Genomic DNA, 14766 nt, shown 5'->3' with positions numbered 1-14766 from the left:
GGTAATATTATCTTAACATAAGAAGCATTAATAGTCATTAACCTTGTAGGTCAGGATTTTAGTTACAGGATATCAAAGGGAAAGTGATTCAGCTGAATGAGGATTCAGCATCACCCAAAAATGGATAAAGAGACTTATATTGTCTTTTGGGAGAGAATTAGCATGTTTTGGGTTTTGTAAAGGATAGGTGCTTTTGCAGTTATTTTTATTTGTAGAGTAAGTGCCATTAAAGGAGGATACCTGTTTGACCAGGCTGGACAGTGGTAGATTTGTGTTGCTTCAATTGAGCTACCTCATAACTACATTTTCCAGAAGTCCTTTCCCTTTATTCCCTACTTAATGCATGAGAGATATTTTACATGAGGTTTGGAAGGCAGAAGTAAGCAGCAGCCCAATTCATTCTATGTTGCATCATTTCAGCTGATCTGCCGACTCACTTAGGTGGCAATGGGCAGCAATCAAGAGTATACCCAGAATGTCTTATGCTGACTTTTCTCTCTCTCCCTTCTCTGACTTCTTGGCCAGGTCCATATTTATCTCCAGGATGAAAGGCATTTGCTTTCTCCATGTGTTGCTCTCACCATTGAATTGGAAGCTTGGAAATGGTTAAAAAGAAGAAAAAAAAAAAACCACAACATACTTTTTCTGACTGAGGATGCCAATGAGGAAGCACTGGTTTTTTTTAAATAACTTTATTTTATTTGTTTATTTATTTATTTTTTTATGTGGTGCTGAGGATCGAACCCACTGCCTCACACATGCTAGGCAAGCACTCTACCTCTGAGCCACATCCCCAGCCCCAGGAAGCACTGTTAAAATCTCTCGTCCCACTACTGTCATATCTAAATCAGTCTTCTAAAGAGCCTGAAGAGCTACAGAAGTTATTCATCAGAGGGCTGAGTTTTGAGACAACCAATGAAAGTCTGATGAGGAACCATTCTGAGCAACGGGGAATACTCAGACTGTGGTAATGAGAGATCCAAACACCTAGCCCACCATGGGATTCAGGTTTATCACTTATGCCACTGTGAAGGAGTTGGATGCAGTCATGAAGGTAAGACCACACAAGGTGGATGGAAGAGTTGTAGAACCAAAAAGGGCTACGGCAGGAGAAGGTTCTCAGAGACCAGGTGCCCACTGAACTGTGAGAAGGGTGTTTGTTGGTGGCATTATAGAAGACACCAAAGAACATCACCTGTGAGACTCCTTAACAGTGTGGGAAAATGGAAGTGATGAAACCAGGATTGGCCAAAGCAATGACAAGAAGAGAGACTTTACTTTTGTATCTTCTGATGACCATGACTTTGTGGATGAGACAGTCATTCAGAAATACCATCCTGCAACTGGCCATACTGTGAAGAGCAGAAAGCCCTGTCAAGATGCCTAGTGCTTCATCCAGCCAGAGATCAAACTGGTTTGGAAACTTTGGTGGCTGTCTAGTGGCAATGACAACTTTACTCATGGAGGAAACTTCAGTGGCCACAGTGACTTTGGTGGTAGCTATGGTGGAGTTATGTATGGTGCAGTGTGAATGGCTCCAGTGCATTTGGTGATAATGGAACCAATTTGGAGGTGGTGATTCTGAGTTAAAACAGTCAGACTTCAAATTGTGGGTCCATGAAGGGAGGAAACTTTAGAGGCAGAAACTGTCCCTGTGGTGGTAGAGGCCAGTACTTTGCCAAATCATAAAACCAAGGTGGCTCTGGCAGTTGGAACAGCAGCAGTAGCAGTAGCCATGGCAGAGATAGAAGGGTTAATACTGCCAGGAAACAAAGCTTAGCAGGACAGGAGAGGCAGAGAAGTGACAGGGAAGCTACAGGTTATGACAGATTTGTGAACTCAGCCATGCTCCTTGTGGCTTGGCCTGGGTGCTACAAAAAAGACACATTTTAGACAATATTTGTGTATGGGCAAAATACTCTGAGAACTGTATGTGACTACTTTGTAACAGATTATTTTAGGTTCTGTTATTTGGACAGTGTAAAGCCTCCTAACAAAGGGCTTTAACCTAAATTTTTTTTTTGTTTACACTCATGCTATTGATTGCTACATGTTATAGTCTGATCATGATGTTCAGTAGATGTGCTTTGGTTTAAATGTGCTGTGTAATGTTAAGTCTACTCTGAAGCCATCTTGGTAAACCTTCCTGACAGTGTGAAGTTAGGATTCTTTCAGGGTGATGCCAGGTTCCATTTGAAATTTATTTAGAACTACTTGGGTAGAGAAGCCATTAACCAAAATAAATAAATAAATAAAAATTTTAAAAACCACAAATTTTATTGACCAAAAAAAAAAAAAAAAAAAATAGACTTTGTCTTCAGAAACTTTGGTGTAATTGAACTGACAGTGACTGTTGTGACCTTCTAAAGTTCACCATTGAAAGAGTCACCCCAGCACATTTGTGGAAGTATTTGATTATAAAAATGATTGTTGGGACTCCCCATATGATGATTAAATTAAATAATGCTACCAGATAAATGATGATGGGAATGAAGCTTGTGTATCATTCCTCATCATTGTAATTAATACATGATTTAATTTCTTGGGGAAGAAAACCCACAAGAGTTCCAGTGTGTTCAGTATGCTCTATCTCGTCCTTGCAGGTTCTGGATGTTCCTTGCTTCTCTCACGTTACATCCATCTTTCCTTCCTAATTATTGTGCCCACACCAGGCCCCATTGGAGATACATAAGCAAGAGCTTCATAATCACATAAGTCCAAAGACCAATAATAAATCCCCTATTAAATATTGCTACTAGTGGTTGCGTTTCTTTCATCACTGATGGGCTCACCTCCATACTAAGCTCTGCAGAGTTTAACCAGCATGCCTTGCTTCTGTTCCTTTCTTTATTCCTTTGCCTAAATCCTAACCTTCTCTGCCTAATTTCCTTCTATTCTTAGCTCTTTATAGTGTTTGTATCCTTCCATAAACCTCTACTAACCTCCTATCCTTAGTTTAAAAACCCTTATTTGTGCTTGTGCTTCCATAGAATCCTTGTTCTCTCTGTCACAATGTCTATAGGTTGTCTTCCCTTCTTGGTCTCTCTGCCTAAGTAGACTGCACTATTTGCGGGTAAGATCTGAGTCTTCTTTCTGTATCTTTAGGCCAGCATAGTGTCTGGCATATAGCAGATGTTTAAAAATGTTTGCTGAACACTGGAAATAAGGACCATAACTTTGGAATAACTCTTTGGGTTGTATTTGGTTCAAGCTTTCATAATAGAGTTTATAGTAATAATTACCACACAATTATCCTATATGCCAGCACCATGCCCATAATTCCATGATCTCCATATACCTGTACTAAAGAAGGAGGAGGCTAAGACCATTGTCGCTTAGTCTCATTACTGTAAAGTGAATATTATCTAAAAATTTGAAATAATTTGTGTCTCTAGTTAGACTTCTTGTTAGGTGTATCTAACTGAATGACTAACAGAGTTAGCTTTGGCATAAACTAGATCTACTTAGATAATTTTACTCCTTTTCTTTGGAGTTGACCTTTTAGGTCTGTTTTAATTTATGGATTAATTAACCAAAAGATTTGTTTATTGCTAAAACTTGGAATAAGTGTAAAACAAGGCTGTTTAGATTTGCAGATTCTAAAAATGTCTTCTTCCCAGTTTAAGTACTCTACTACCTCTGCTGTTGATATACACTAAGATGGATCACACTGATCTTAGCTGGGTTATTTAGGGTAGGAACCATTCACTGTTCCTTTCACTGTAGAGGAACCCAACCCATCACTCTAATTCTCTAATGGGGATTTTATTTTGTTTTGTGAGCTGAATATCCTAAGAAATTAACTCCATAGCTAGGGTGTAATCTCAATCAAGTGAATATCAGTCTTTCCTAGCCTCTTTCCCTTTATATATTAATCTTCTACTATGAATAAATAGAACAAAAGAGTCAAATGAAAATTTGTCTAAAGGAAATGTATCTGGAAGATAACCCAGGTTGAGTCACCTTTTTTGAAATGCTTGGGACCAAACATGTGGTGGGTTGAAGTTGTTTTTAGATTTTGGAATATCTGCATATACATAATGAGATATCTTGGAGATGGGACTCGAATCTAAACATGAAGTTCATTTATGTTGTAAGGTGTACATAGACTTAAGGTAATTATATACAATATTTTAGTGTTTTTTTGTTTTTGTTTTGTATTTTGTGGTGCTAGGGATGAATCCAGGTGCTTTCACACACTAGGCAAGTGCTCTACTGCACCTTCACCCCTGCACTCTGTTTTAAATGTGACCTGTCAATGAGGACAGGTATAGAATTTTCTGCCTGTGGCATCACATTGGCACTCAAAAATTTTCAGAATTTTGAGCATTCAGAATTTGGATGATTGAGTTATGGATGCTCAACTGAAGTAAAGGATACTTCACTTTAAAAAAGATGCTAGGTGCAGTGGTGCACACCTGTAATCTCAGCAGCTCAGGAGGCTGAGGCATGAGGATTGCAAGTAGGAGGTCAGCCTCAGCAACTTAGCAAGACCCTCCTCAGCAACTTGGAGAAACTGTCTCAAAAAAAAAAAATATATATATATATTTATTTATATATATATATATATATACAGATATATATATATATACACACACATATATGTATGAATGACAGGGGATGTAGATAAGTGGTAAAGTGTCCCTAGGTTCAGTCCCCAGTGCCAAAAATTAATTAAATTATTTAATTTGAAATAATTTGAATTATTGGAGCATCATAATTATACATGAGTGGGATTCATTGTGATATATATGTACATGCACACATCATAAATTGGTCTATTTTATTCCCTTGTAACTCCTTTTTCTTTCCCTCCTTCTCCTTTTTCTACTCTACTGGTCTCTCTTCTATTTTCTTTAGGTTCCTTATCTTTCCAGCTTCTGCCTATGAGAGAAGGATATGACCCTTGACGTTCTGAGTTTGATCTATCTCACCTAGCATGATGTTTTCCAGCTCCATTTACTTTCCTGCAAATAACATAATTTTATTCTTCTTTATGACTGAATAAAATTCCATTGTGAGAGATATATATGTCACATTAAAAAAGTTTTTTTACTTGTAGATGGACACAAAACCTTTATTTTACTTTTTCATTTTTATGTGGTGCTAAGGATTGAACCCAGTGCCTCACATGTGGCAGGCAAGTTTTCTACCACTGAGCCACAACCCCAGCCCCTATACCACATTTTCTTTATTCGTTCATCTGCTGACAAACATAGGTTGGTTCCATAACTTGGCTACTGTGAATTATGTTGCTTAACATGGGTGTGCGTGTATGGCTATATTATGCTGACTAATTCTTTCAGATGTATACTGAGGAGTGGTAGAGCTTGCCCATATAGTGAATCGATTCTTCCTACTTTGAAGAACCTCCATACTGATATCCATAGTGGATGTACTAGTTTACAATCCAACCAACAGTGTGTAAGTACTCCCCATGACCACACTAGCATTTTTTTTATTTTTTGTATTTTTAATGATTGCTATTATAACTGAAGTGAGACGAAATCTTACTGTAAGTTTTTGTATGCATTTCCCTGATTGCTAAAGATGTTGAACATTGTTAGCCTTTTGTATCTCTCTTCTTGAGAAATGTCTGTTTAGTTCATTGAATTATTTGGATTTTGGTGTTAATTTTTTTGAGTTCTTTGTATATTCTGGATATTAACCATAATGCATTTTACCCAAGGGAATGATAAAATAAAAGTAATATTTTATAAAACTTAGTCTAGAGTGATGTCCAGGTTGGACTGGAGTGGGAAAACAATAGAGATTAAAGATACCAGTAAGGTAGCCAGGTGCAGTGGTGCACGCCTGTACTCCCAGCAGCTCAGGAGGCTGAGGCAGGAGGATCTGGAGTTTAAAGCCGGCCTCAGCAAAAATGAGGCACTAAGCAAATCAGCAAGACCCTGTCTCTAAACAAAATACAAAATAGGGCTGGGGAGGTGGCTCAGTGGTCAGGTGCCCCTGAGTTCAGTCCTGGTACCCCCCCCCCAAAAAAAAAGATACTAGTAAGGTTATTTTAAGGGTGTGGACAGCCCCTCCGGTGGGAAGCGCCTCTCTAGGCTAGCTTCTCGGGGCAAACCACCCAGTGAGAGCCTGTCTACACAGAGCCAGCCACAACTCCCCAAGCCAGTGGAGACCTCTGACCTGCAACCAGCCTCTGGGACCAGGGCTGGGCAGCAAGAGACCTCTCCAGGTCTCTCTCTTTGGAACCAGTAGCGGGCTGGGGGCAGCGTTCTTCGGAAGCACTACATTATCAAGTTAATCCAAGGCTACTGAAGGCTGGTAGGTGATACACTGGAAATCTACAGGGACACTATAAGCCAATAGAGGAAATCTACAATATTACAGAGTCCCACTGACATCTGACCAATATGAGAAAACAAGGGAAGAAAATGTCCGAAACAAACCTAGATACTATTTCAATAAAACCCAATGACAGCACAGCAGAAGAAATGTCCGAAAGGGAGTTCAGAATGTACATAATTAAAACAATCAGGAAAGCAAACGAGGAGATGAAAGAACAAATGCAGGCATTAAATGAACTCACCAATCAACAGTTAAAAGAGCAAATAAGGGAAGCAAAGGAACATTTCAATAAAGAGTTAGAGATACTGAAAAAAAAAAACAAACAGAAATCCTTGAAATGAAGGAAACAATAAACCAAGTTAAAAACTCCATAGAAAGCATAACCAATAGGATAGATCACCTGGAAGACAGAACCTTAGATATTGAAGACAAAATATTTAATCTTGAAAACAAGGTTGACCAAACAGAAAAGATGGTAAGAAATCATGAACAGAATCTACAAGAATTATCATGAAGAGGCCAAATTTAAGAATTATTGGGATTGAGGAAGGCTTAGAGAAACAAACCAAAGGAATGAACAATCTATTCAATGAAATAATATCAGAAAATTTTCCAAATCTGAAGAATGAAATGGAAAACCAAGTACAAGAGGCTTATAGGACTCCAAATATGCAAAATTACAACAGACCTACACCAAGGCACATTATTATGAAAATACCTAACATACAAAATAAAGACAGAATTTTAAAGGCCGTGAGAGAAAAGAATCAGATTACATTCAGGGGGAAACCAATAAGAATATCAGCGGATTTTTCAATCCAGACCCTAAAAGCTAGAAGGGCCTGGAACAACATTTACCAAGCCCTGAAAGAAAACGGATGCCAACCAAGAATTTTATACCCAGCAAAACTTACTTTCAGATTTGACGATGAGATAAGATCCTTCCCTGATAAACAAAAGCTAAAGGAATTTACAAAAAGGAAGCCAGCATTACAGAACATTTTCAGCAAAATATTCCATGAGGAAGAGATGAAAAACAATGATGTAAATCAGCAACGGGAGGAACTAGCCTAAAGGAATAGCCAAATAAAGGAGAAACCAAATCATGTCAAAAAACAAAAATGAGTCCAATGCCTAGGAATACAAATCATATCACAATAATAACCATGAATGTTAATGGCCTGAACTCATCAATCAAAAGACATAGACTGGCAGATTGGATTAAAAAGAAAAATCCAACAATATGCTGCCTGCAAGAGTCCCATCTCATAGAAAGAGATACCCATAGACTAAAGGTGAAAGAATGGGAAAAAACATACCATGCACACGGACACAGAAGAAAAGCTGGAGTATCCATCCTCATTTCAGATAATGTGGACTTCAAGCCAAAACTAGTCAGAAGGGATAAAGAAGGACATTACATACTGCTTAAGGGAAGCATAAATCAGCAAGACATAACAATCATAAATATCTATGCCCCGAACATTGGCTCATCCATGTACGTCAAACAAATCCTTCTCAATTCCAGAAATCAAATAGACCACAACACAATAATACTAGGTGATTTTAACACACCTCTCTCACCACTGGACAGATCTTCCAAACAAAAATTGAATAAAGAAACCATAGATCTCAATAACACAATCAACAATTTAGACCTAACCGACTTATATAGAATATACCATCCAACAAAGAACGAATACACTTTCTTCTCAGCAGCACATGGATCCTTCTCTAAAATAGACCATGTTTTATGCCACAAAGCTACTGTTAGCAAATACAAGAAGATAGAGATACTACCTTGTACTCTATCAGATCATAATGGATTGAAATTAGAAATAAATGACAGAATAAAAAACAGAAACTTCTCCAATACTTGGAGATTAAATAATACACTATTATACGATGAATGGATAACAGAAGACATCAGGAGGGAAATTAAAAAATTCTTAGAAGTAAATGAGAACAAAGACACATCATATCAAAATCTCTGGGACACTATGAAAGCAGTACTTAGAAGAAGATTTATTTCATGGGTCGCATTCAACAAAAGAAGTAGAAATCAACAAATAAACGACTTAACACTACAGCTCAAAGCCCTAGAAAAAGAAGAGCAGACCAACACCAAAAGTAGTAGAAGACAGGAAATAGTTAAAATCAGAGCCGAGATCAACAAAATTGAAACAAAAGAAACAATCGGAAAAATTAACAAAATAAATAGTTGGTTCTTTGAAAAAATAAACAAAATTGATAAACCCTTAGCCACACTAACAAAGAGAAAGAGGGAGAAAACTCAAATTACTAAAATTCGGAATGAACAAGGAAATATCACAACAGACCTGAGTGAAATACAAAACATAATTAGAAGCTATTTTGAAAATCTATACTCCAACAAAACAGAAAACCTCGAAGACATCAACAAGTTTCTAGAGACATATGAATTACCTAAACTGAACGAGGAGGATTTACACAACTTAAATAAATCAATTTCAAGCAATGAAATAGAAGAGGTCATCAAAAGCCTACCAACAAAGAAAAGTCCAGGACCAGATGGGTTCTCAGCCAAGTTCTACAAAACCTTTAAAGAAGAGCTCATTCCAATACTTCTCAAAGTATTCCATAAAATAGAAGAGGAGGGAACCCTCCCAAACTCATTCTATGAAGCCAATATCACCCTGATACCTAAACCAGACAGAGACACATCGAGGAAAGAAAATTTCAGACCAATATCCTTAATGAACATTGACGCAAAAATTCTCAATAAAATTTTAGCAAATCACATACAAAAATATATTAAAAAGATAGTGCACCATGATCAAGTGGGTTTTATCCCAGGGATGCAAGGTTGGTTCAACATCCGGAAATCAATAAATGTCATTCACCATATCAACAGACTAAAAGTTAAGAATCACATGATTATTTCAATAGATGCAGAAAAAGCATTCGTTAAAATACAGCATCCTTCATGCTCAAAACACTAGAAAAAATTGGGGTAGTGGGATCATTCCTTAACATTGTGAAGGCCATCTACGCTAAGCCCATGGTCAATATCATTCTAAATGGTGAAAAACTGAAAGCATTCCCTCTAAAAACTGGAACAAGGCAGGGATGCCCTCTTTCACCACTTCTATTCAACATTGTTCTTGAGACTCTAGCCAGAGCAATTAGACAAACCAAAGAAATTAAAGGGATACGGATTGGAAAAGAGGAACTCAAACTATCCCTGTTCGCTGATGACATGATTATATATTTAGAGGAACCTGGAAATTCCACCAGAAAACTTCTAGAACTCATAAGTGAATTCAGTAAAGTAGCAGGTTACAAGATCAATGCTCATAAATCCAATGCATTTTTATACATAAGTGACGAATCTTCAGAAAGAGAAATTAGGAAAACTACCCCATTCACAATAGCATCAAAAAAAATAAAATACTTGGGAATCAATCTCACAAAAGAGGTGAAAGACCTCTACAATGAGAACTACAGAACACTAAAGAAAGAAATTAAAGAAAACCTTAGAAGATGGAAAGATCTCCCATGTTCATGGATAGGAAGAATTAATATTGTCAAAATGGCCATACTACCAAAAGTGCTATATAGATTCAATGCAATTCCAATTAAAATCCCAATGATGTACCTTACAGAAATAGAGCAAGCAATTATGAAATTCATCTAGAAGAATAAGAAACCCAGAATAGCTAAAGCAATCCCCAGTAGAAAGAGCGAAGCAGGGCGTATCGCAATACCAGATCTTCAACTCTACTACAAAGTAATAGTAACAAAAACGGCATGGTATTGGTACCACAATGGACAGGTAGATCAATGGTACAGAATAGAGGACATGAACACAAACCCAAATAAATACAATTTTCTCATACTAGACAAAGGGGCCAAAAATATGCAATGGAGAAAAGATAGCCTCTTCAACAAATGGTGCTGGGAGAATTGGAAATCCATATGCAACAGAATGAAACTAAACCCATATCTCTCACCATGCACGAAACTAAACTCAAAATGGATCAAGGACCTTGGAATCAGACCAGAGACCCTGCATCTTATAGAAGAAAAAATAGGTCCAAACCTTCAACTTGTTGGCTTAGGAGCAGACTTCCTTAACAGGACTCCCATAGCACAAGAAATAAAAGCAAGAATCAACAACTGGAATAGATTCAAACTAAAAAGCTTTCTCTCAGCAAAGGAAACTATGAGTAATGTGAAGAGAGAGCCTACAGAGTGGGAGAATATCTTTGTCACTCATACTTCAGATAGAGTGCTAATATCCCGAATCTATAAAGAACTCAAAAACCTACACCAAGAAAACAAATAATCCAATCAACAAATGGGCTAAGGAAATGAACAGACACTTCACAGAAGAAGATCTACAAGCAATCAACAAACATATGGAAAAATGTTCAACATCTCTAGTAATAAGAGAAATGCAAATCAAAACCACCCTAAGATTTCATCTCACCCCAATTAGAATGGCTAGTATCAAGAACATAAGCAACAACAGGTGTTGGCGAGGATGTGGGGAAAAAGGTACACTCATACGTTGTTGGTGGGGCTGCAAATTAGTGCAGCCACTCTGGAAAGCAGTATGGAGATTCCTCAGAAAGTTTGGAATGGAACCACCATTTGACCCAGCTATCCCACTCCTTGGCCTATACCCAAAGGACTTAAAATCAGCATACTACAGAGATACAGCCACATCAATGTTCATAGCTGCTCAATTCACTACAGCCAGATTGTGGAACCAACCTAGATGCCCTTCAGTTGATGAATGGATAAAGAAACTGTGGCATATATATACAATGGAATATTACTCCACCATGAAGAATGAGAAAATTATGGCATTTGCAGGCAAATGGATGAAATTGGAGGATATCATGCTATGTGAGATAAGCCAATCCCAAAAAACTAAAGGACGAATGATCTCGCTGATAAGCGGATAAGGACATATAAGGGGGCGTAGGAGGGGTTAGTGTTAGGGTTACGGTTAGGTTTAGGGTTAGGGATAAGGAGGGTGGTAAGAATGGAGGAAGAAAGGACTGTATAGAGGGAAAAGAGGGGTGGGAGGGGAGGGGGGAAGGGAAAAAAATAACAGAATGAATCAAACAACATTGCCCTATGTAAATTTATGATTTTTAATTAAAAAAAAAGAATAAAAAAAAAAAAAAACAAAAAGGATGTGGACCAAAAATGGTGAGGAGCCACCAGACTGCCCCAAAATATTGAGCATCATTAAGTAGTACCAAATTCATGGTGCAAAATATGGGAACGATTGGAGTCCTCCAAACCCATGTCATTTAGCTAGTCACCTCTGGTTTGTCATGAGCATTCACTTCTCATTTTTCAAATACTGAAGGGCCTTCTTTGTAAAGAAGCTGCTCCTAGATTTCATGTAAATAAAAGTGAATAACAGGCAGGCCTTTTCCTTAAAAAGCTCAGAAGTTTCCTAAAGTAGATTTAAAAAAAAAAGTTTAATAGTAAAGCACATTGAGATTTAAGAATAATCATGTAGGGTTGGGTTGTAGCTCAGTGGTTGAATGCTTGCCTACTACATATGAAGCATTGAGTTTGAGCCTCATCATCACACAAAAATTAAAAAAATAGAATAAAATAAAGGTACTGTATCCATCTACAACTAAAAATATCTTTAAAAAATAATCATGCATAACAAGACCCCTAAAGTGCAAGAAGTAAAATCAAGAATCAATAAATGAAATGGACTCAAACTAACAAGCTTCTTCTCAGCAAAAGAACCAATCAATAATGTGAAGAGAGAGCCTACAGAATAGGAGAAAATCTTTACTACGCACACCTCAGATAATGCATTAATCTCTAGGATATATAAAGAACTCAAAAACAACACCAGAAAAAAAATCCAATCAATAAATGGGCTAAGGAACTGGACACTAGACACAGAAGAAGAAATATAATTGACCAACAAATATATGGAAAAATGTTCAGCATCTCTAGCAATTAGAGAAATGCAAATCAAAACTACTCTAATATTTCATCTCACTCCTGTCAGAATGACAATCAAGAATACAGGAGGTTTTTCAAGATGGCGGCCTAGAGGGTGGCTGCATTACGTGTTGCTCCAGAACTCAGGATTCAAGAGAGGAGATATTGAGACGCTTGGGACCAACTCAAAGTAGCCGGGTGACTCTCACCCCCTGGGGGGGCATCCCGGATGGGACGGGGGTCCCGGAACGCAGGAAACTTTGTGAAGTAGAACTGCCGGCGAGACGCCCCTCCCCCCGCTGGAGCGCCATAGAGGAGGCCGCTCGGCACAGCGCTGGGACTCGGAGCAGCCACTGGGGCTCCGGCGGCTGCCCGGGGGAGGAGTGGCGAGGAGAACTGTGTGGACTCAGGACACCGGGGCCTGCCCTGAGGAGGAGGAGAGGAGCGTGGCCACTTGGATTCGGAGAGACTGCACCAGAGCTGCAGGCGGTTGCCAGAGGAGAAGCCGCGCGGCGAACTGTTTGGAATCAGAACGACGCTTCTGAACACCGGGGCCTGCCCTGAGGACGAGGAGGAAGAGGAGCGGCCGCTTGGATTCGGGTGACTACAGGGAACTACAGGCGGTTGCCAGAGAAGGGGCTGCGTGGCGAGCTCTGGACTCTGACCACTTCTGAACCCCGGGGCCTGCCCGGAGGAGTAGGAGAAGGAGGAGAAGGAGCGCGGCGGGTCCTTTGGACTCGCAGTGACTGCATTAGCGCTCCAGGTGGCGGCTCAGAGGAGAAGGCGATTGGTGAGTTGTTTGGTCTTAAAGTGACAGCTCCTGAACACAGGGGGGCTGCCTGGAGGAGAAGCGTGGTGGGACGCTTGGTCTTGAGGGGCCACACCAGAGCTCCGGGCGGTGCCCAGAGGACCCGTGCAGCGGGTCACGTGGATTCAGAGCCACTCAGAGGGACTGCTCCTGAACACCCGGGGGGTTATCTGGAGAAGGAGGAGGAACGGGGAGGGTCACTTCGACTCGGAGTGATTGATTGCCCCGGGCTACGGGTGGTTGGTGGGAGGAGGAGGCATGAAGTGAGTTTCTTGGACTCCTAGTGACCGCACCGGCATACTGGGCGGCTGTCTGGAGGAAGAGGCCTGTGGCGGGTCTCTGGGACTCAGAGCGATTGTTCGGGGCCACAGGTGGCTGCTCAGAGGAGGGGCCACGCAGCCAGGCGATTAGGTGCAGAACAGGGTCCCAGGATCTAGGAGGCTTCTGGGTGGAAGAGCCACACAGAGACAGGCTTAGGGCGGAGCGAAGGTTCCAGGCCTATGGGCAAATTCTCTGAGGAGGGGCAGCCTAAGGAGATTCATCTGCGAAGGGTGAGGCTCCCAGGCCCAGGAGGTAGGGCCGGGCCCCTGGAAACTTTGCAGAGGAAGGCAGCCCAGCCCAGGCAGTAGCTGTAAATTGAGGGGAACCTCTAGGAGGAAACTGACCAGCGAGACCTCCCCACTGGGTGAGTCTTCCCTGCCTGGTGAGGTTTCCCCACAAGGACGGTAAAACCAGAGACTCAGGCCCAAACAGGCCTTGCCTCAGCCCGCAGCCTAGGTCCCCTTTGGATGACCATTGGTCAACAAGTGGAAGCAACTTCTGCCCACTAGCAGGGAATATACCCCACCTGAAGGCCACCACTCCTAGAGAGGCAGCTTCCTTGTGGAGCACCGCATTATCAACCTCCTCCAAGACTTCAGCCTACTGAAGGCTAAGAGGGGATATATATAGAAATCTTCAGGGTCATTGTAAATCAACAGAGGAAATCTGCAATATCTCAGCGGTCCACTGATATCTGAACAACATGAGAAAACAAGGAAAGAAAATGCTGCAAACAAATCTAGATGTTACATCAATAAAACCCAATGACAGCATGGCAGAAGAAATGACAGAAAAGGAGTTCAGAATATACATAATTAAAATGATCAGAGAAGCAAACGAGGAGATGAAAGAGCAAATGCAAGCATTGAATGATGAGATGAAAGAGCAAATGCAAGCATTGATTGATCGCACCAATCGACAGTTAAAAGAGCAAATACAGGAAGCAAAAGATCATTTCAATAAAGAGTTAGAGATATTGAAAAAAAACCAAACAGAAATCCTTGACATGAAGGAAACAATAAACCAAATTAAGAACTCCATAGAAAGCATATCCAATAGGATAGAACACCTGGAAGACAGAACCTCAGACATTGAAGACAAAATATTTAACCTTGAAAACAAAGCTGAACAAACAGAGAAGATGGTAAGAAATCATGAACAGAATCTACAAGAACTATGGGATATCATGAAAAGGCCAAATTTAAGAATTATTGGGATTGAGGAAGGCCTAGAGAAACAAGCCAAAGGAATGAACAACCTATTCAATGAAATAATATCAGAAAATTTCCCAAATCTGAAGAATGAAATGGAAAATCAAGTTCAAGAGGCTTACAGGACTCCAAATACACAAAATTACA

At 39.9% G+C, this 14766-nt stretch overlaps 1 protein-coding gene across 1 annotated transcript in view; it reads left to right on the top strand.

The window, feature by feature from the left end:
• LOC306661006 (uncharacterized protein) overlaps positions 1-4157 on the top strand; it is a 34742-nt gene extending 30585 nt beyond the window's left edge. The window contains exon 7 of the transcript XR_013763816.1: positions 526-4157. The gene's annotated coding sequence lies outside the window, so the exon portion shown is untranslated. The remainder of the gene's footprint in view (positions 1-525) is intronic.
• The last annotated feature ends 10609 nt before the right edge of the window (positions 4158-14766 follow it).

This window comes from Sciurus vulgaris (genome assembly GCF_902686455.1).
Source record: "Sciurus vulgaris genome assembly, chromosome: 5".
NCBI classification, from domain to species: Eukaryota; Metazoa; Chordata; class Mammalia; order Rodentia; family Sciuridae; genus Sciurus; species Sciurus vulgaris.
The sequence above is the reverse complement of the archived record's forward strand: the minus strand, read 5'-3'. Positions and strand labels throughout refer to the sequence as shown.